Here is a 20,933-nt window from a genome sequence, read left to right on the forward strand (position 1 = left end):
TACAGAGACAGGACAGCTCTGGAAATGAACTTTGGAATGCATCGAGCTGTAATAGTGTCATGCTTACCACTATACTATCGTGACATCAGATAGATAATGTATTATTTACTCTTTTCCAATGAAGCCCAATGCAATCTCAGGGAACAGAACCTCATTCTTCCACAAGTGTGTTACAGCTATCAGGAACAAAGATCAAGGAACGACTGCGCAGGCGCATGGATGCCAGTGAGTTAGACCAGCAGGAACAGTTTTAAAATAAGACAGCTTTATAGAGCGGGAGACAGAGTAGAGGGAGTCAGAACAGGAGGGCTTTGGCATTAATGGGGCTTCAGCGATAACAGGTTGAGGCAAGGTAAGTTACTTGTGAAGAATAGGAATAGAAAGTATGTCTGTGAGGCCGGTGTTCTGTACTGGGATGTGTTCAGATGTGGGATGTCCGGGAGACTGCCAGCATCCTGGACGGCAAGACCTGTGCCAGGTGCGTCGAGCAGCAGCTCCTTAGGGATCGTGTTAGGGAACTGGAGATGCAGCTCCATGACCTTCGTCTGATCAGGGAAAGTGAGGAGGTAATAGGAGCTATGGGCAAGTAGTCACACCGGGGCCTTAGGAAACCGATAAGAGGGTAACAGTCAGGAGAGGGAAGGGCAAGAGTCATATACTAGAGAGTACCCCTGTGGCTGTCCCCCTTTACAATAAGTACTCCTGGACTTCCCACATCTGACCTGGGGGAAGCAGCAGTGGCTGAGACTCTGGCACAGAGTCTGGCCCTGTGGCTCAGAAAGGTAGGGAAAGGAAGATTATGGCAGAAGTGATAGGGGACTCTATAGTTAGGGGGTCAGTCAGGCAATTCTGTGGACGCAGGAAAGAAACACGGATGGTAGATTGCCTCCCAGGTGCCAAGGTCCAGGATGTTTCTGATCATGTCCACGATATCCTGAAGTGGGAAGGTGAACAGCCAGAGATCGTGGTACATGTTGGTACCAACAACATAGGTAGGAAAAGGGAGGAGATCCTGAAAACAGACTACAGGGAGTTAGGAAGGAAGTTGAGAAGCAGGACCTCAAAGGTAGTAATTTTGGGATTATTGCCTGTGCCATGTGACAGTGAGTATAGGAATAGACTGAAGTGGAGGATAAATGCGTGGCTCAGGGATTGGAGAAGGGGGCAGGGATTCAGATTTTTTGATCATTGGAACCTCTTTTGGGGCAGGCGTGACCTGTACAGAAAGGACAAGTTGCACTTGAATCTGAGGGGGCTAATATCCTGGCAGGGAGGATTGCTTAAGCTATTGGGGAGAGTTTAAACTAGAATCGCTGGGGGGTGGGAACAGAACTGAAGAGATGGAGGAAGGGGTGGTTTGCTCACAAATAGAGAAAGCTTGTAGACAGTGTGAGAGGGAGGATAGGCAGGTGATAGAGAAGGGATTCGCTCAGACTGATGGTTTGAGATGTGTCTATTTTAATGCAAGGAGTATCATGGACAAAGCGGATGAGCTTAGAGCATGGATCAATACTTGGAGCTGTGATGTTGTGGCCATTACCGAGACTTGGATGGCTCAGGGGCAGGAATGGCTACTTAAGAGTTCAAGGCTTTAGATGTTTCAGAAAGGACAGGGAGGAAGGCAAAAGAGGTGAGGGCAGGGTATTGTTGATCAGAGATAGTGTTACGGTGGCAGAAAAGGAGGAAGTCATGGAGGGATTGTCTACAGAGTCTCTATGGGTGGAAGTTAGGGACAGGAAGGGGTCAATATCTCCACTGGGTGTTTTTTTATAGACCACCCAATAGTAACAGGGACATCAAGGAGCAGATAGGGAGACAGATTTTGGAAAGATGCAATAATAACCAGGTTGTCATGGTAGGAGATTTTAATTTCCCCAGTATTGATTGGCATTTCCCTAGAGCAAGGGGTTTAGATGGGGTGGAGTTTGTTAGGTGTGTTTAGGAAGGTTTTCTGACACAATATGTAGATAAGCCTACAAGAGGAGAGGTTGTACTTGATCTCCTTTACCATAGCATTGGAGAGGAACAGGAACAGACAGGTTTAATTGGAGTAAGGGAAAATATGAAGCTATTTGGCAGGAACTTGGAAACCTAAATTGGGAACAAATTTTCTCAGAGAAATGTACGGCAAAAATGTGGCAAATGTTCGGGGGATATTTGTGTGGTGTTCTGCATTGGTACATTCCAATGAGACTGGGAAAGGATGGTGAGGCACAGGAACCATGGTGTACAAAGGCTGCTGAAAATCTAGTCAAGAAGAAAAGAAAAGCTTATGAAAGGTTCAAGAAACTAGGTAATGATATGAATCTAGAAGATTATAAGGCTAGCAGGAAGGAGTTTAAGAATGGAATTAGGAGGGCCAGAAGGGGCCATGAGAAGGCCTTGGCAGACAGGATTAAGGAAAACCCCAAGGCATACTACAAGTATGTGAAGAGCAAGAGGATAAGTTGTGAGAAAATAGGCCCAATCAAGTGTGACAGTGGAAAAGTGTGTATGGAGCCAGAGGAAATTGTGGAGGTACTTAATGAATATTTTGCTTCAGTATTCACTACAGAAAAGGATCTTGGTGATTGTAGGGATGACTTACAGTGGAATGAAAAGGTTGAGCTTATAGACATTAAGAAAAAGGATGTGCTGGAGCTTTTGGAAAGCATCAAGTTGGATAAGTCACTGTGATCCTTCCTTGGGTAGGGAAACTGAACCTGTATGTAATTCAAATGCAGTCTCACCAGGGATCTAAATAATTAGAGGAAGACATCTCTATACTTGTACTCTGACTTTTTTTTCGCTGTGGGCTAAAGTAACATTTATCTTAATTACTCGGTATGCCCTCACGTTAACTTCTTGTGTTCTTTCACAAAAGAAAAGTTAGGAGGGGTAGTAGGACACTCCATTTCTCAAGCCTGCCCCACCGTTCACTATGATATATGCCCGCCTCAACTCCTTTTCTGTGCCATTTTCTTGATCTTTCAGATACACCTTGCAGTTATCTCTCTACTTAAAAAAACACATTTCCATATGCAGCCAAAATGGTGACAAGACACAGTAGCATAGCAGTTATCCTAATGCTACTACAGTGCCAGTGACCCAGATTCAATTTCACCATTGTCTACAAGGAGCTTGTACATTCTCTTCATGACTGCGTGAGTTTACTCCAGGTGTTCTGGTTTCCCCACATTCCAAAGACCTGCTGGTTACTAGATTAATTGGGCGTATGGGTGCAATTGGACAGCATGGGCTCATTGGGCTGGAAGGGTCTGCTACCATGCCGTATCACTAAATAAAATTAACAAACATAGAAACGTAGAAAACCTACAGCAGAATAAAGACCCTTCGGCCCACAATGCTGTGCTGAACATGTACTTAATTCAGAAATTACCTAGGGTTACCCATAACAGGTTATAATCAATCTAGAGGAACTTAAGAAAAATGTAAGCAATTTTAAAGATCAGGTGCTTGTAAAATGAAAGAGTATTGTGAATTTGATAATACAAAAATATCTTATTTCTATTTGGATTTTTTTTTAGGCTGTTGATTACTGTAAGAAACACCGCTGGAAACATGGCTAATTTCATATCACTGGTGGAAGGCAACAGAAATTGAATACTTAAAAAAATGCAAAGGCTCTTCCTTTAGTACCAGTTAAATGATGATTCTGCTTGTGTGTTTGCATGTTTCCTTTAAGCAATTTTGTGTTGCTGTAGCTTGTGCATTCAATGCAATCTCTTTTATTGTGAGATGTTACAGAGACGAGATTATTGGTAATCCTTTACTTCCATCGAATCAACATTGCCAGATGCTATATACGCAGAGTTTCAATGACAAATATTGATTGGGGTTTTGATTTCATCAACTGTAAAAATTCAGCAGACTAAAGTGCTTTAAAATCATGTTCTGTTTCTTAAATAAGCTTTTAGAGTTGTGGTTCATTCTCGTACCCTTCAATATCTGGCTGCTGAACCTGCCTCAAGTAGTCAGTCATACAAGGCTCAACACTTCCCTGCTGTAGAAGGCATCATAAACAAATCAACTTGAGAACACAGCCTTTCCTACCCAAACAAAACATGACACCACAGCAGATATATCAACACAGCCCTGTGGTCAGCCCTTCCATCATTTGAGGTTCCTATATGCAAACATTTTCCTCAAAGTGGAGTCCAGTGACCCAGAGGGACAAAATTGGTACTCTGGAAGATCACAATGGTAATCCATGTGTGGAGCCAAAACAGATGGAGGAAATCTTAAATGCATTTTTTGCATCTGTACTTACTCAGGGGATGAATACAGAGGCAAAGCAACATCAACTTTATGGACCCTGTACAGATTACAGAGGAGGAGGTGTTTGCTACCCTGAGGCAAATCAGGGTAGATAAATCCCCAGGGCCTGACAAGATGCTCCTTCAGACCCTACGGGAGGCAATTGCGGAAATTGCCAGAGCCCTTGCAGAGATATTTTAAAAAGGGAACATGAGGAGAAACTTCTTCACTCAGAGGGTTGTGCGAGTGTGGAATGAGCTGCCAGCACAAGTGGTGCATGCAAGCTCAGTTTCAATGTTTAAGTGAAGTTTGGATGGGTACATGGATAGTAGGGCTATGGAGGGCTTTGGTCCCGGTACAGGATGGAAGTAGGCAGTTTAAGTGGTTTCAGCATGAACTAGTTGGGCCAAAGGGCCTGTTTCTGTTCTGTACTTCTCGATGATTTGATGTCAAAACACAATGCCATAGCAAAATGTCAACACAACCCAACAATCCGCTTCTTCCTCATTTGACTTTCCTATAAGGAATCCATCTTCCCCGCTATAGAATGCTGGCCAGTGACCCAGATTTTAACCTAAACCTCCGACCGTTTGGAGGTTACATGTTCCTGCTGTGACCATGTGGCTTTTGCTCAGGTGCTGTTAGTTTCCTTCCACATCCCACAGATGTTCAGGTTTGTAGGTTGAAGTCCCCAGTAAACTGTCCCTAGTAGAATCTGAGGAGAATAACAACAGGATTGTGTAGGGTTCATGCAAAGATGTACTCTATAGTTGAGACAGACTTGGGATGTCAATGGCCTGCTGCCTTGTTCTGTGTGACTGTGCAACTCTGAACTATAAAACTATAAATTTAATTAGTTTTCCATTATCCAAAGTGCGCCAGGGTAAGGGTATGCACAAAACAAACAGTTCCCTGAGGACCAAATCCTGATCAAATAAGATTGTCGATCACCACCATCCGGGCTTGTACATTTGTTAGACACAAAGTAAAAGCTATATCTGCAGAAAGCAAGGAATTGGAACTAGCAATAGAGAAGTAGATTAAAAATATATATATATAATAATGCCAAATGCTTAAAAATATACACACATATGGCATTACTCTTCAGGTGGCTAAGGCTTGTTCAGTTATATCAACAACGCAGCATTCATACTGACACCAATTGCTCAATGCTTAAACAATTCTGAAAATTTTATTTACCCTGGTTGACAGAAATGAGCTGAAAGGTAGGAAGCAGACAGGGAAATATTTCAGTGATAATTTTTACTCTTGCTCTATTTTATAAAAATTATTTCAACCAATCCAAAAAACACCCCAAATCCCAGCAGAGGTGGGAAATCACTTTGCATCAATGACAAATCAGTTCAATCCATATCTGCCGAACACTGGGATATAGTCAGAGTTTGGTTCAGCTATTGCCAACAGCTTCCAGATCTGCTCATGTCAAGGCTGCGATAATCATGTGTCAGCTGATTCTCCCTGTAATTTCTGTTTTTTTAATGTATCACACTGTGCTGCTGCCACAAAGCAACAAATTTCATGACATATGTCAGTGATAATAATTCTGATTCTGATCGTGAACTATGCACCTGAGCAGCAGCATCATGTTTTTCCACCCCAATGATTTGTTTGTTTTCAGGTTTATGCAAGGAACCAGGTAAATCACAAGACTATAAGAAATAGGATCTGTATCAGGCCAATTGGCCCATCGAATCTGCTGTGCCATTTCATCATGGCTGATCCATTCTTCCTCAGCCTCAATCTCCTGCCTTCCCCACTTACCCCTTCCTGCCCTGACTAATCAAGAATCTATCAACCTCTGCCTTAAATATACTTAAAAGACTTGGCCTCCATAGCTGACAGTGGCAATGAATTCCAGAGATTCACCTCTGTCTGGCTAATGTAGTTACTTTTCACCTCCGTTCTATTCCTTGTCCTCTGGTCCTAGGCTTTACCACCATAGGAAACACCCACTCCACAACCACTCTATCAAAGACTTTCAACATTCGATAGGTTTCAATGAGAACACTCCTCATTCTTCTGAGTTCCAGTGAATACTGGCCCAGAACCATCAAACACTTTTCATTGACGAGCCGTTTAATCCTGGAATCATTTTCATGAACCTCCTTTGAACCCTCTTCAGTTTCAACACATCCTTTCTAAGAAATGGGGCCCAGAACTGTTCACAATACTCTAAGTGAGGCCTCACCAGTGCTTAAGAAAGAATTAATGTCATATCCTTGCTTTTATGTTCTAGTCCTCTTGAAATGAATGCTAACATTGCAATTGCCTTCCTCACCACAGACTCAACCTGCAAATTAACCTTTAGGGAATTCTGCAGAAGGGCCCCCAAGTCCCTTTGCGCCTCTGATTTTTAAATTTTCTCTCCACTGAGGAAATACTGTCCTTTCATTTCTTCTGCCAAATTTCATGACCATATACTTCCCGACACAATATTCCATCTGCCACTTCTTTGCCCATTTTTCTAATATGTCGAAGTCCTTCTTAGCCTCTCTACTTCCTCAACACTACCTTCCCCTCCAAGTTTACAACAAAGTCATCAATTCCATCATCCAAATCACTGACATATAACGTAAAAAGAATCGGGTCCACACACTAACTCCTGTGAACATCACTAGTCAACAGCATCAAATCAGAAAAGGCTCCCTTTATTTCAACTCTTTGCCTCCTGCCAATCAGCCACTGCTTTATCCATACTAGAATCTTCCCTGTAATTCTATGGGCTCTTATCTTGTTAAGCAGCCTTATGTATGGTACCTTGTCAAAGGCCTGCTAAAAATCCAAGTACATATCAATCAATTCTCCTTTTGTCTATCCTGCTTGTTATTTTTTCGAAGAATTCCAACAGATTTTTCCTTGAGGAATCCATGCTGACTATGGTCTAATTTATCATGTGAATCCAAGTACCCCAAAAACCTCATCTTTAACAATCGACTCCAACATCTCCCAACCACTGAGGTCAGGCTAACTGGCCTATAATTTCCTTTCTTCTGCCTCTCTCTCTTGAAGGGTGGAGTGACATTTGCCATTTTCCAGTCTTCCAAAACAATTTCAGAATCTAGTGATTCTTGAAAAATCATTACTAATGCCTCCACAATCTCTTCACCCATGTCTTTGAGAACCCTGGGGTGTGCACTATCTGGTCCAGGTGATTTATCTACATTCAGACCTTTCGGTTTCCCAAGAAACTTCTCTCTAGCTTTTGTAACTACACACCCTTCATGCCCCCAATGCCTGGAACTTCCACTGTACTGCAAGTGTCTTCCAGAGAAAAGACTGATGCAAAATACTTATTCAATTCATCCTTGTCCCCCATTACTACCTCTTCAGCATCATTTTCCACTGGTCCAATATCCACTCCCACCTCTCCTTTATACTTTAAGTATCTGAGGAAACTTTTTGTATGCTCGATAATATTATTCGCTAGCTTACTTTCATTTTCCATCTTTATCTTCTTAATACCTTCTGTTAGTATTTAAAAGCTTCCTAGTCCTCTAACTTCCCACTAATGTTTATTCTATTATATGTCCTTTCTTTGCCTTTTATGTTGGCTTTGATGTCCCTTGTTAGCCATGGTTGTGTCATCTTGCCTTTAGAATACTTCTTCCTCTTTGGGGTGTAATTATCCTGTGCCTTCCAAAATGTTTCCAGAAATTCCTGCTCTCTGGTGTCATCCCTGCCAGTGTTCTTTTCCAATCAATTCTGGCAACTCCTCTCTCATGCCTCTGTAATTTCCTTTACTCCACTATAATACTGATGCATCTGACTTTACCTTCTCCTTCTCAAGTTTCAGGGTGAATTCAATTATATTATTATCACTTGCCCCTAAGGGCTCTTTTAATCTAATCTCTCTAATCAATTCTGGTTCACTGCACAACACCCAATCCAGAATAACTGATCCCCTATTGGGCCCAACCATGAGCTGCTCTAAAAAACCATCTCGGAGGCATTCTAGAAATTCCCCCACTTGGAATCCAGCACCAACCTGATTTTCCCGATCTCCCTGCATATTGAAATCACCCGTGACTATTGCAACATTGCCCTTTTGGCATGCAGTCTCTATCTCCCATTGAAATTTGTAGACCACATCCTTACTACTGATTGGGAGTCTGTATATAACTAGCATCAGAATCTTTTACCCCTGCAGTTCCTTAGCTCTATCCACAATGATTCAACACCTTCTGACCCCTGATCACCTCTTTCTAATGATATAATTTTATTTTTTACAAATAGAGCCACGCCACCCTGTCTGCCTTCCTGGCTATCATTTCGATACAATGTCTGTCAATTTTCTTCACCTTTCACATTGCAACTCATCCTGTTGACTGCAATTTTGCCCCTTCATCAGCCTCACCTTGCTCGGAGTCTGACTACACACTGCCTCTGTTTGTAAACCAACTACCTCATCTTCAGCACTATCACTCCAGTTCCAGTTGCACTGCCAAATGAGTTTAAATCCACTCAATCAACTGAAGTCAACCTGCCCACAAGGATATTGATCCCCCTTAAGTTCAGTCTCCCCGTTTGTATGGGTCATGCCATGCCCAGATGAGATTCCAATTATACATCAATCTGAATGCACCAGTTCCTCACCCATGCATCCACCTGCCAAATCATCCAATTCTGACCCTCACTGGCAAAGGCAGCAATCCAGAGATTACTTCTTTAGAGGTCCTGTTTCTCAGCTTTCTGCCTAACTTCCTAAAATCTCTCTTCACTACCTCCTCACCACGTATACCTATATCATTGCTAACAATATGTACCAACACTTCTGAATGCTCACCCTCACCCTTGAGAGAAATAATGGGAAGAAGCAACGCACACACATTGCTGGAGGAACTCAGCAGGCCAGGCAGCATTTATGGAAATAAACAAACAGTCAACGTTTCAGGCCAAGACTCTTCTTCAGTCCTGAAGCCTCAAATAAAGTAATCATTTGTAGCAAGATGTCAATTACTTGTAAATCTTGCCGCTCGTACCACTTCCCTGTACCCTGACAGGAGTGCACAAAAAGTTGGAAGCAGCATAATCTGCAAGGAAGTTACTTATGTAAGCAAAAATTGCACATAGTATCATGTGTCAGGTCAAACAATTAACTGCAGTATTTCCCAGTTTACACACTCAGACCAACCAGTACAGATCTTGAGGTAAGTAATATGCAAATAAAACTTGGACTGGAAATCAAAAAAGAAACACATAAAAAAGTTATAACACATTATGAAGCTATTACTGTCATGTTCATTGATGATGAACCTCCCAACATAACCACGCACATCTCATTTCTTCAAAGACCCTCTATGACAGGAATTTCTGTAGCCAGAGGGTGGTGAATCTGTGGAATTAATTGTCACTGGTGGCTACAGAGGCCAAGTCATTGGGTATATTTTAAGCAGAGATGGATAGATTCTTGATTTCCCTGTGCCAAGGGTTACAGGGAAAAAGCTTTTAGGCTTGTGGATTATTGGGATTTCTTCTGAGAAAGGTCTGATCTGTACAAAAGGGATGGGCTACATCTGAACCAATATTCTTGTGGGCAGGTTTGCTAGAGCTGATAGGGTGGGTTATAACCAATTTGACAAGGGGATGGGAACTGGAGTGATAGGGCTGAGGACAGAGATGTTAGTTTACAAGCAGAGGTTGTGTATAGTGAGACTGTCAGGAAGGACAGGCAGATGATAGAGCAAAATTGCAGTCTGTGGGATGGGTTGCAGTGTAACGGACAAAATGGAAAAGTGACAATTACAGGACTGAAGGTGTTACGTTTGAATGCACACAAGATATGGAATAAGACAGATGATCTTTTAGTGCAGTTAATGATTGGCAGGTATGATGCTGTAGGTATCAGAGAATTATGGCTGAAAGAAGGTTGTGGTTGGAAGCCTAATATCCAAGGATATGGAATTTAGAATCTATCAAAAGGACATGCAGGTAGGCAGGGAAGGAGGAGTAGCTCTGCTGGTAAAAAATCAAATCAAATCTTTAGAAAGAGGAGACATAGGATTAGAAGATGTAGAATCCTTTGGGGTAGAGTTAAGTAACTGCAAGGGTAAGAACGATAGGGCTGAGGGAGTTATTTATAGGCCTCCGAAAAGTAGCCAGAATTTGGTCTACAAATTACAGCAGAAGATAGAAAAAGCATGTCAAAAAGGCAATTTTATGATAGTCATGGGGGATTTCAATATGCAGATAGATTGGGAAAATAAAGCTGATGCTGAATCCCAAGAGAATCCCAATTTGTGGAGTGCCTCCAAAATGGCTTTTTGGAGCAGCTTATGATTGAGTTCCCTAGGGAATCAGCAATTCTGAATGATGTTGTGTAATGAACTGGATTTGATTAGGGAGCTTAAGATAAGGAACTCTAAAGTAACAGTGATCATAATATGATAGAATTCACCCTGTAATTTGAGAGGAAGAAGCTGAAATCTGGTGTATCAGTATTGCAGTGGAGTAAAGAGAATTACAGATGCATGAGAAAGCAGCTGGCCAAAGTTGATTGGAAGGGGACACTAGCAGGGATGACGGCAGAGCAGCAGTGGCAGGGGTTTCTGAGAGCAAATCAGAAGGCACAGGATAAATACATCCCAAAGAACAGGAAGTATTCTAATGGCAGGTGATGCAACCATGGCTGACAAGGCAAGTCAAAACCAACATAAAAGCAAGAGAGAGGGCATATAATTGAGTAGAAATTAGTTGGAAGATAGAGAATTGGGACTTTTAAAAAACAACAGAGGCAACTAAAAAAAACATGGGGGGAGATGAAATATGAATGTAAGTTAGCTAATAATAACAAAAATGCACCAAAAGCTTTTTTCCAGATATATAAAGAATAAGATAGAGGAGAGAGTAGATATTGGACAGCTGCAAAATTCTGCTGGACAGGTGGCAATGAGGGACAAAAAATGGCAAACTGAATGAGTATTTTGCAACATTCTTCACTGGAAGGCATTAGTAAGATGCCAGAGGTTTGAGAATGTCAAGGGGAAAAGTGAGTGGAGTTGCTATTACTAGGGAATAATGCTCGGGAAACTGAAAGGTCTGAAGATAGATAAGTCACCTGGACACAATGGACTACATCCCAGAGTTCTAAAAGAGGTAGCTGAAGAGATTATAGTAGCATTAGGAATGATCTTCCAAGAATCAATAAGAGTCTGGCATGGTTCAGGGGGACTGAAAAATTGAAGATGTCACTCCATTCTTCAAGAAGGGAAGGGAATCAGAAGAAAGGAAATTATAGGCCTGTTAGCCTGACCTCAGTGATTGGGAAGATGTTGGGAGTAAATTGTTGAGGATACGGTTTGGGGGTATTTGGAGGCACATGACAAATTAGGCCAAAGTCAGCGTGATTTCCTGAAGTTAAAATGTTGCCTGACAAATCTGATAGAATTCAATGAAGAACAAACAAGCAGGATAGACAACGGGAAAATCGGTGGATGTTTTGCACTTGAATTTTAAAAAGGCCTTTGACAAGGTGGTGCACATGAAGCTGCTAAACAAGATAAGAGCCCAGGGTAATACAGGAGAGATACTAGCATGGATAGTGTGTTGGCTGATTGGCAGGAGGCAAACAGTGGGAATAAAGGGGGCTTTTTCTGGTTGGCTGCCGGTGACTAGTGGTGTCCCACAGGGGTCTGTGATGACGAAGTAGATGGCTTTGTAGCCAAATTTGCAAGCAATATAAAGATAGGTGGAGGGGCAGGTAATGATGAGGAAGCAGAGAGGCCACAGAAGGACTTTGGCAGATTAGGAGAATGGGCAAAAAGGTGGCAGATGGGATACAATGTTGGGAATTGTATGATTATGCACTGTGGTAGAAGGAATAAAAACATAGACTATTTTCTAAATGAGGAGAAAATTCAAAAATCCAAGGTGCAAAGGGATTTGGGAGTCCTCTTGCAGGGTTCCCTGAAGGTTCATTTGGATGTTGAATGGGTGAAGAAGGCAAAATCATTTCAAGAGGACTAGAAGGATGAAGAAAGAATGCGTTGACACTGGAGAGTGTTCAGAGCAAGTTCACGAAAATGATTCTAAAAATGAAAGGCTTATCATATGAGTATCAATCGAAGATATTGGGCTGGTACTTGTTGGAATTTTGAAGAATGAGGGGAGATCTCATTGAAACCCATCGTATGTTAACAGGCCTAGGGAGAATGGATTTTAAGAGGATGTTTCTTTTGGGGGGAGGGGGAGGAATGGTCCAGGACCACAGGCCACAGCCTCAAAAAGAGGGACGTCCATTTAGAACTGAGATGAGGAATTTCTTTAGTCAGAGGGTGGTAAATCAGTGGGATTCTTTGTCACAGGTGGCTGTGGGGGCAGGTCAGTGGGTCATTTAAGGTGCAAGTTGATAGGTTCCTGATTAATTAGGGCATGAAAGGTTATGGGGAGAAAGCAGGAGAATAGGGTTAAGAGGGAAATGGATCAGTCATAATGAAATGGTGATCAGATTTGAAGGGCCGAATGGCCTAATTTTGCTCCTATGTCTTATGGCTTTTTGCACTTGTTATCTATCGGGTCAATAAGTTCCAGACTCTACTATTCTCTATGTGAAAAAGGTTTCCTCACCTTTGCTCTAAATACTTCCTCCAATTACTTATAAATCTCTGTCCTCTGGTGTTTATCACCCTTACACTAAAGGAAATATGGTCTTCCTTTAGTTCAACAGATTTTTATACACCTCTATTCCCAATCAATCTTTCTCACAGCTGAATTTTCTATAGTCTTAGCAAAATTCCTCTTCATCCCCTCCATTACTCTACTAAACAGAACTGTATACAGTCAAGGTAATGTCCCAAAATAACTTACCTGCTCTTCTAGTTTACCTCTCAGCTAAAAGGGGAAAGCAACAAACAAAATGCCTTCTTTAATCATGTTATTTTCCTATAGAGCAGGAAAATAGCTCAGAGAACTGGACAGGGCAAAGGCTACAAAAATGAGCACCTTCCCGAGCTGTAGAACTGAACACGGAAGACCCGTGCTCCAGAGCGACGTTATATCTCCAGCTAAACCATTCCAGTACAGTTACAACACTAGCATCCACCTGACAGTGTGGAAAATTCCTCAGGCATCCACATGAAAAGCAGGGCAAATCCAATCCGACTCATTGCCGGAAAATAAATAAAGAGTAGATGTTGGAATATGAAACAAAAATTGCTGGAAAAACTCAACCAGTCAACTAACATCTGTGGAAGAGAAATCAATTAATGTTTTGAGTCCATAAAACAAAGGAACAGAATTAGACCATTCAGCCCATTGAGTCTGCTCTGCCATTCCATCATGGCTGATTTATCATTGCTCTTAACCCCATTCTCTTGCCTTCTCCACGTAACCTTTGATGCCCTTACTAATCAAGAACATATCAACCTCTGCTTTAAATATACCCAATCAACTGGCATCCATAGCCATCTGTGGCGATGAACTCCAAAGATTCACCAATACTAAGGGATCCTTCTTCAGAGTTGGGGAGAAGGGGTTTACAGTTTTCAAAGCACAGATGAAGAGAGGGTGTTGGGGAGGTGAACCTCAAGGCAAAAGACCAAGTGCAGACAAGTCAGATCAGTTGATCATCTGTCCTCTGCTCCCCTTTCTGCATTTCACAGAGACCATTCACTGGGGCTCACAAGTCCATGCTCTCACCACCACGCCTCGTCCAAAGGCACCTTCTGAGGAGAGCAAATCACCTCTTCCCTTCCCTCCATCTAAGGGCCCAAACAAGTGAAGCAACAATTCACTTGAACTTCTTCCAATCTAGTGCATTACATTTGATGTTCACGCCATTGTCCGCACTGCGTCAGAGAAACCAAATGCAGATTGGGTGATTGCTCTGTGGAATGCCTGTGTTCTGAATGCAGCACGACACTGAGCTTCCTGTTGTACGTCAGTTTTATTCTCAATTCTGCTCCCATTCTAACTTGTCTGTATGCAGCCTCTTCCACTGCCGTGGTGAGGTCCAATTCAAGCTAGAAGAACAACATTTTAACTTCTGTCACAGAACTTTGCAACCCTCTAAATTTTCTACCTTGGTGTAAAACTGCTCTCTGGTCACTTCCCACCATTATATTTATCTGTCTTTCATGGCTTTCTTAAATGGTCTTGTGCACTCAGGACTGATGTTGCTTATCACCTGCTCGACTGGTTGAGTTCTTCCGGCTTTTTTATTTCAGGATAATAGATGAGCTCATTTCTATTAGCTTTTCTATAAAAGATAGGAAAAGCCAATCTGCTGAGTAGGCATCTCAGTCTGAAACAAAGCGCTGAAAGGTGTCAATGGCAGTCCTTTCAAGTGACACTTAATAATAATCTGCTACCAATACTTTGAGTTTCATCAGGACCACTCATCGCCAGACCTCTTCACAGCCCTGATCCAAGTGTGAGGAAGGATTGACTGCCCTCCATTTTATGGGATCATTTGACTGACGGCAAAACCTAGGAGCCCTGTGCACTGAAATCAATGGCATAAATGGGAACAGACTCCAGTGTCTGCTGTCCAACATTGCACAAAGGAAGATGACTGTGGTTGTTTAAAGTACAAATACACAGCCACCTCATTGGTGATCATTCAATCAGAAGTACATTGGCTGCATGACGCTCACATGCTTTTGCCATGCCTCAGCCAATCCCTCATTGTTGCTGGTTGCAGTCTTGGAACTTCCACCCTCCAGCACTGTGGGAGTACTTTTGCCAAAAGAACAGTAGCAGTTCAAGGTGTCAGCTTACCACCACTGTGTCAGAGACTGTGAGTGACAGGCAATAAGCTCTGACCTTGCAGGGTGCCTGGGTGGTGCACTCAGATCCCAATTTACAAATAAATATATATTTTTTAAGATATGCTGAAACTGTATACAGCATTAATTAGCCTGGGTAGAGTGTAGAATTTTGGTCACAAAGCTAAAGAAAAGCCACAATAGTACAAGTGAACCTAATGTCAGCTAACCGCAGGCCCATGACTGCTGTTTGGTAAGCCTGGGCTTGAGTCAGTAGCTTGGTAACTGCCATGCTGGCATAGTCAACCTCAATGTGTACGGCCTCAACAGCTGGCCATAAGAACCAACCAGCCATGGCATTAATTTTCCCCTTGATTTGTTGTATTTCATTTATGAACTCTGATACGTAGGCCAGGTGGCATAGTTGCTGTGCAGACCAAGGGTTTGATATTCTAGTTATCATGTGCACAAGGGGTTTGTGGTCAACGAACACTGTGAAATGGCGACCTTCTAGAAGAAAACAATGATGGCCTGATAGAGACTGAGAAGCTCACGGTCAGAGGATCAGTACATCAGTACTTCCTTTCAGTGGGGGGGGGGGGTTGGAGGCGGAGCTGCCAGCTGAAGAAGGCGAGCAGCTGCCACACACCTTTGACCAACTGTTCACGCACAGCACCCACAGCATAATCTGAAGCATCAGTAGTAATGGCTGTGGGTGCATTGGGAAGCCAGTAGGGTCGGGTTGGAAAGAGCTTGTTTGGTATCATCAGATGCCCTGATCACGTCTGCTGACCAGACAACACGTGATTAGGAGTATCACCTTTAAGCGTACTACACAGGGGAAAGTGTAAATTCAGCTCACAGAATGAAGAGGTGATAGCAATTCATCACACCTAAAGTTCTTGTCATTTTCTAGTAGTGCAGGCTGGTAGGAAATCCATAATAGGGGATTTCACATCTTCTGCAGAGAAGGGATGGCGGAGAAAGTCAGTGGTTGACGACCCAAACTGGCATTTAGCAGGGTTAATAATCAACTCGTGATGGCTTAAGCGCTTGAAAAGTGTGCGGAGATGAGATAAGTGTTCGGATTTGAAAGCACTGGTGGCAAGTATGTCAAGGAGAAAGTCTAAGTCTTTTAATAGAGTCCATCAGCTGTTGGAAAGTCTGTGCTACATTGTTCAGTCCAAACGGCATGCACAGAAACGGAAAGAAGCGAAACAGGGTTATCACAGCCATCTTGGGAATGTCCTCCAAGCACACAGGTACCTGGTAGTAACCACTAACTAAATTGACTTTGGAAAAAATCAATTTCCGAGCTAAACGTGCCGAAAAGTCTTGGATGCATGGGAGCAGGTAGTGATCGGGAGGAGGGGAGTGGTAACCTCATTAAGGTGTCGGTAATTGCCACATGGGCAGCAACCACTACTGGGCTTAGGGACCAAATGTAGGGGCAAAGCCCAGGGGCTGTTTCAATCGGCGTACAGTGTCAAGTCTTTCCATGTTGGCAAACTCGCCCTTCATGGTTGCCAGGTTTTCTAGGAGGACGGGCATGGATTGCTGGGCCAGTTGTGGAAATCTGGTGCTCAACACTTTGTTTTGTGACTGTCGTGGAGAATGTGGGCTTGGTGAGGTGTAGGAATTCACCTAGTAGTTGAGTAAACTCACATGCAGTGCTGCATGTGCTTGACAGAGTCATTGTCGCAGACATACTGGAAATCAAGGTAATGACCCAAAGTCCTTGACATCCACAAGCCGGCATTTCTTAAGATCGACTCACAGTCCTTGGGCATCCAGGAAATCTGCACCAAGCAGATGTCTAGCCACTTTAGCCGGAACGAGGTCCCATGTCTTAGGTTGCTCACTGAAACAGAGCGTCATCTCGGGGTCCCGTAAGTCTGGATCCTGTTGCTGTTGGCAGCCTCCAGCAAGGTTTCATCGCTCGTTGTCTTCTTATCAATAAGCCATGCCAGCAGCATCCTCACTTGAGCACCTGTGTCACACAGGAAGCATCACCCTGAAAGGGTGTCCATAATGTAAAGTGAACATCCCTGGCAGCTGGAACTCACAGATTTCACCAATCTCTCATGTCCCAATGTGCTGGCACTGTCAAAGTTGCAGGGTGGTTGGCACTTCCTAGTGTTTGTACCAAAGCAAGTGTGGTAAAAACACAGACCTGGGTTTGTTTGGAGGCCTTACTGACTGAGTTTATTGAGGCAGGAAAAGGAGGAGGAACTATGCCTCTCTGCCTGGCTGAACGTAGACTATCAGCTATTCTGATCGGCCTATCAGAGATCTCTTTGGGAACTAGTTGACTTGATCTGGCTGTTGTTCATGATTGCACTTAATAAAAAAAATTAGTGAGGGCAATGCAGACTTGATCAGGCATTTGCTGCATGAAGAGTTGTTTAAAAACAAAACAAGGATGGTGATTTCCCAGGAGAGACAACATGTGGTCCATTAGTTCTGACGATTTAGCGTCACCAAGGTCAGGCAAAGAGAGCAACCATTTGGCATGCTCAGACTCTGATAGTCCAAAAGTCTGTAAAAGGAGTGGGGATGACTGGAAGAATTGAATCAGCCCATGATTGAATGGCGAAGCAGACTCAATGGGCCGGATTGCCTACATCTGCTCTTATATCTTTTGGTCTCATAGGTGAGTTTTAGCGATTGGTATTTATTGTGTCCAGGCAGGTGTTCTAGTAGACTCACCACTCTCACAGCCATGGAGTTGCTGAGCGATGCTACCACACAGAATTATTTGGTGTTGTCAGCGGATATTTCTCGCAGTGCGAATTGGGCCTCGGCTTGTACAAACCAAGCAATGGTATTCCATTCCCAAAACCCCAGTAGTGGGCCGGCATGTTCAATAACTCTGGATTTGTCCTAGAGCATCAGGGTCACGAGTGTAGGTTTTCGCAGATGAAAAGCCACAACAACTCATTTTTTGTGCTCCAAAAACTAAAAACTACACAGTAACCCAACTTCATGTAACTACATCATCGCGTCAAACTAGCCTCAAAGTGAACCCCTACTCAAATGCTGGTGGTTATGACTTACATACATTTCCACCAGCTACATTACCCTACCCTTTCTGGTACTCACCCTCCCCCTTTAGAATGCTGTGGACCCGGTCCAAGACATCCCTGACCCTGACACTTGGGAGGCAACATACCATCCGGTGCCTTTTACACAGAATCTCCTTTCTGCTCTCCTAACTATAGTTAACTGGTCAAAGACCTGGAAAATGGAGTATAAAGGAGGAAGGTGGGAAATTTTGATAAGAGTAATTCAAAAGAACGAATATTATCTAAGTGGTAGGAGGTTGCAGAGCTTTGAGATGCAGAGGGGTCTAGGTGTCAAAGTCAAATCTCTTATCATACGTACAGCTGTGAAAAACTTACTTCCAGCAGCATCACAGGTATCAGATAGACAACGTTCACAACAAAGACATGAATTATATACTCAGTGACCACTTTATTTATTTCAGAATGGACAACCAATGTGATATATGTGACTTTGACTGTGGAGTGATTGTTGGCTCCTGACAGGCTGGTTTGAGTATCTCAGATATGGCTGATCATGGAAAAGCAAGGAGATAATACTGAGGTTTTATAAGACACTAGTCAGGCCGCACCTGGAGTATTGTTAACAGTTTTGGTGCCCATAACGCAGAAAGGATGTGTTGTCATTGGAGAGGTTCCAGAGACAGGTCACAAGGATGATTCTGGAAATGAAGGGGTTAATATATGAGGAGCGTTTGGCAGCTTTGGGCCTGTACTCTCTATAATTTAGAAGACTGCATGCGGATCTCACTGAAATCTGTTGAATGTCGAAAAGACTAGATGGGGTGGATGTGGAGAGGATGTTTCCTATGTTGGGGGTGTCCAGAACTAGGGGCAACTTTTTAAAACAGAGGTAAGGAGGATTTTTTTTTTTAGCCAGAGAGTAGTGAATCTGTGAAATGCTGAGGAGGCCAAGTCCATGGGTATATTTAAAGCAAAAGTTGATAGTTTCCTGATTGGCCAGGGCATCAAAGGCTATGGTGAGAAGGCAGGTGTATGGGGTTGAGTGGAATCTGGGATCAGCTGTGATTGAATGGCAGAGCAGACTCGATGGGCTGAATGGCCTAATTCTGCTACTATGTCTTATGATCTCCAGGATTTTCACTCACAACAGAGTATGGCCAGTGCTTACAACAAGCTGGAGGAACTCAGCAGGTCGGGCAGTATCCGTGGAAACGAGCAGTCAACGTTTTGGGCAGCCCGAAACGTTGACTGCTCGTTTCCACAGATGCTGTCCGACCTGCTGAGTTCCTCCAGCTTGTTGGACATTTTGCTTTGACCCCAGCATCTGCAGTGTACTTTGTGTTTAGAGAATGGGCAGACTATTTCAAGCTGACAGGAAGGCGACAGTAACTCAATGATGCACCATCAATAACTCACACTGAGACGTAGGCGAGATATCGGCTTTTATTGACTGGAAGAAGGAACCAGGAGTGAGTGTCTCTCATACAAGGTCTTGGAGACTGAGGCCGAGCGTCAGGCCGCAGATCTCCTTTATACAGGGGCCTGTTGGAGGAGCCACAGGAGCAGTCAGCAGGGGCGTGTCCCGACAGGCACATAGTTCACCACACTCAATTAACCAGGCGTTACAACAGTGGTGTGTAAAAAAGCATCTCTGAACACTCAACACATCGAAATTTAAAGTGGATGAACTGCCGCAGCAGAAGACCTTGAACATACACTCAATAGTTACTTTATTAGGTACCTAATAAAGTGCCCACTGAATGTATATAAATTAAACTAAAATTATATAAGAGAGAATGTAATTTGAACAAATAAAGGTAAAGTGGATGATTTGCAAAAGGCTATTCTACAACAGTAAGCAATAGGAAACCCAACAGAGGCAGTCTTTATTACTAGGGGAATAGAGCACAAAAGTAAGGATGTTAGGCTTCAGTTGTACAGAGCATTGGTGAGACATGTCTGGAATATGTACAGCATTGGTCTCATGTACAGAAAGATGCTAAAGTGCTAGAAGTAGTTGTCTTAAAATGGAAATTTGGTCAGCCTAAGTTTGTATTTGCCACAGTTCAGAAGAACAAGAGGTAATGTTATTGAAATGTATACGATCCTGAGGAGTCTTGAGGTGGATATGGAGAAGGCATTTTCTCTTGAAGGAGAGTCTGAATTGTCTATTTAAAATCATGGGTTACCCATTTAAGGTGGAGAGGAGATGAGTCAACACACACAAAAAGCTGGAGACTCTTTTCTCAGAAGAATCCTTTTCTCTCTTCCTTAAGGGGCAATGGATGTAGAGTCTATTTTTAAGGCAGAGATAGTTAGATTCTTGATAACCAAGGGACTGAAACATTCCACTTGTTAGATAGGGGCGTGGCGATGAAGTTACGGTCAGATCAGCCAGGGATTTAATTCATGTAGATCCATGCAGAAACAGCAGCAGGCAGTACAGTTCACCTGCATACTCACTGAGCGAATGTAGTGCGGGTACGACACAGTGCAGGTAAACAGTAAGGTGCAAGATCATAACAAAGTAGGTTGTGAGGTCAAGAATCCATCTTATTGAACAGTCCTGAAGAAGGGTTCTCAGCCTGAAATGCCGACTGTTTACTGTTTTTCACAGATGCTGCATGGCCTGCTGAGTTCCTCCACCACTTTGGATCACCAGCATCTGCAGATTTTCACTTGTTTGTTATTGTACAAGAGTTTGATAACAGGAGGATAGAAGCTGTTAGCGTTAGAGCCTTCTTACCAGCCTCTGATGCAACCAGTCAGAATGCCCTTCACCATACACCTATAGAAATTTGTAAAGAGTCTTTGATGATATTCCAAATCTTGTCAGACTCCAACTAATAGAAATGAGTAAATTGCAGTTAGGTTTAATACTGAGATGTATGAAATGTTTCAAAATAATAAGAAGAAAGATTATAACCTG

General features: G+C 43.0%; 1 long non-coding RNA gene across 4 annotated transcripts in view; it reads left to right on the forward strand.

Annotated features, from left to right (window-relative positions):
• LOC132390296 (uncharacterized) overlaps positions 1-20,933 on the forward strand; it is a 51,500-nt gene that overhangs the window by 10,375 nt on the left and 20,192 nt on the right. The window contains exon 4 of one of the 4 annotated variants that reach the window (XR_009510852.1): positions 3,528-4,724. The exons of the other annotated variants lie outside the window; for them this stretch is intronic. This is a non-coding gene — a long non-coding RNA (uncharacterized LOC132390296). Of the gene's footprint in view, positions 1-3,527; positions 4,725-20,933 lie in introns of those variants that run through there. 4 annotated transcript variants of the gene reach the window in all.

Source organism: Hypanus sabinus, unplaced genomic scaffold (assembly GCF_030144855.1).
Source record: "Hypanus sabinus isolate sHypSab1 unplaced genomic scaffold, sHypSab1.hap1 scaffold_836, whole genome shotgun sequence".
NCBI lineage: Eukaryota > Metazoa > Chordata > Chondrichthyes > Myliobatiformes > Dasyatidae > Hypanus > Hypanus sabinus.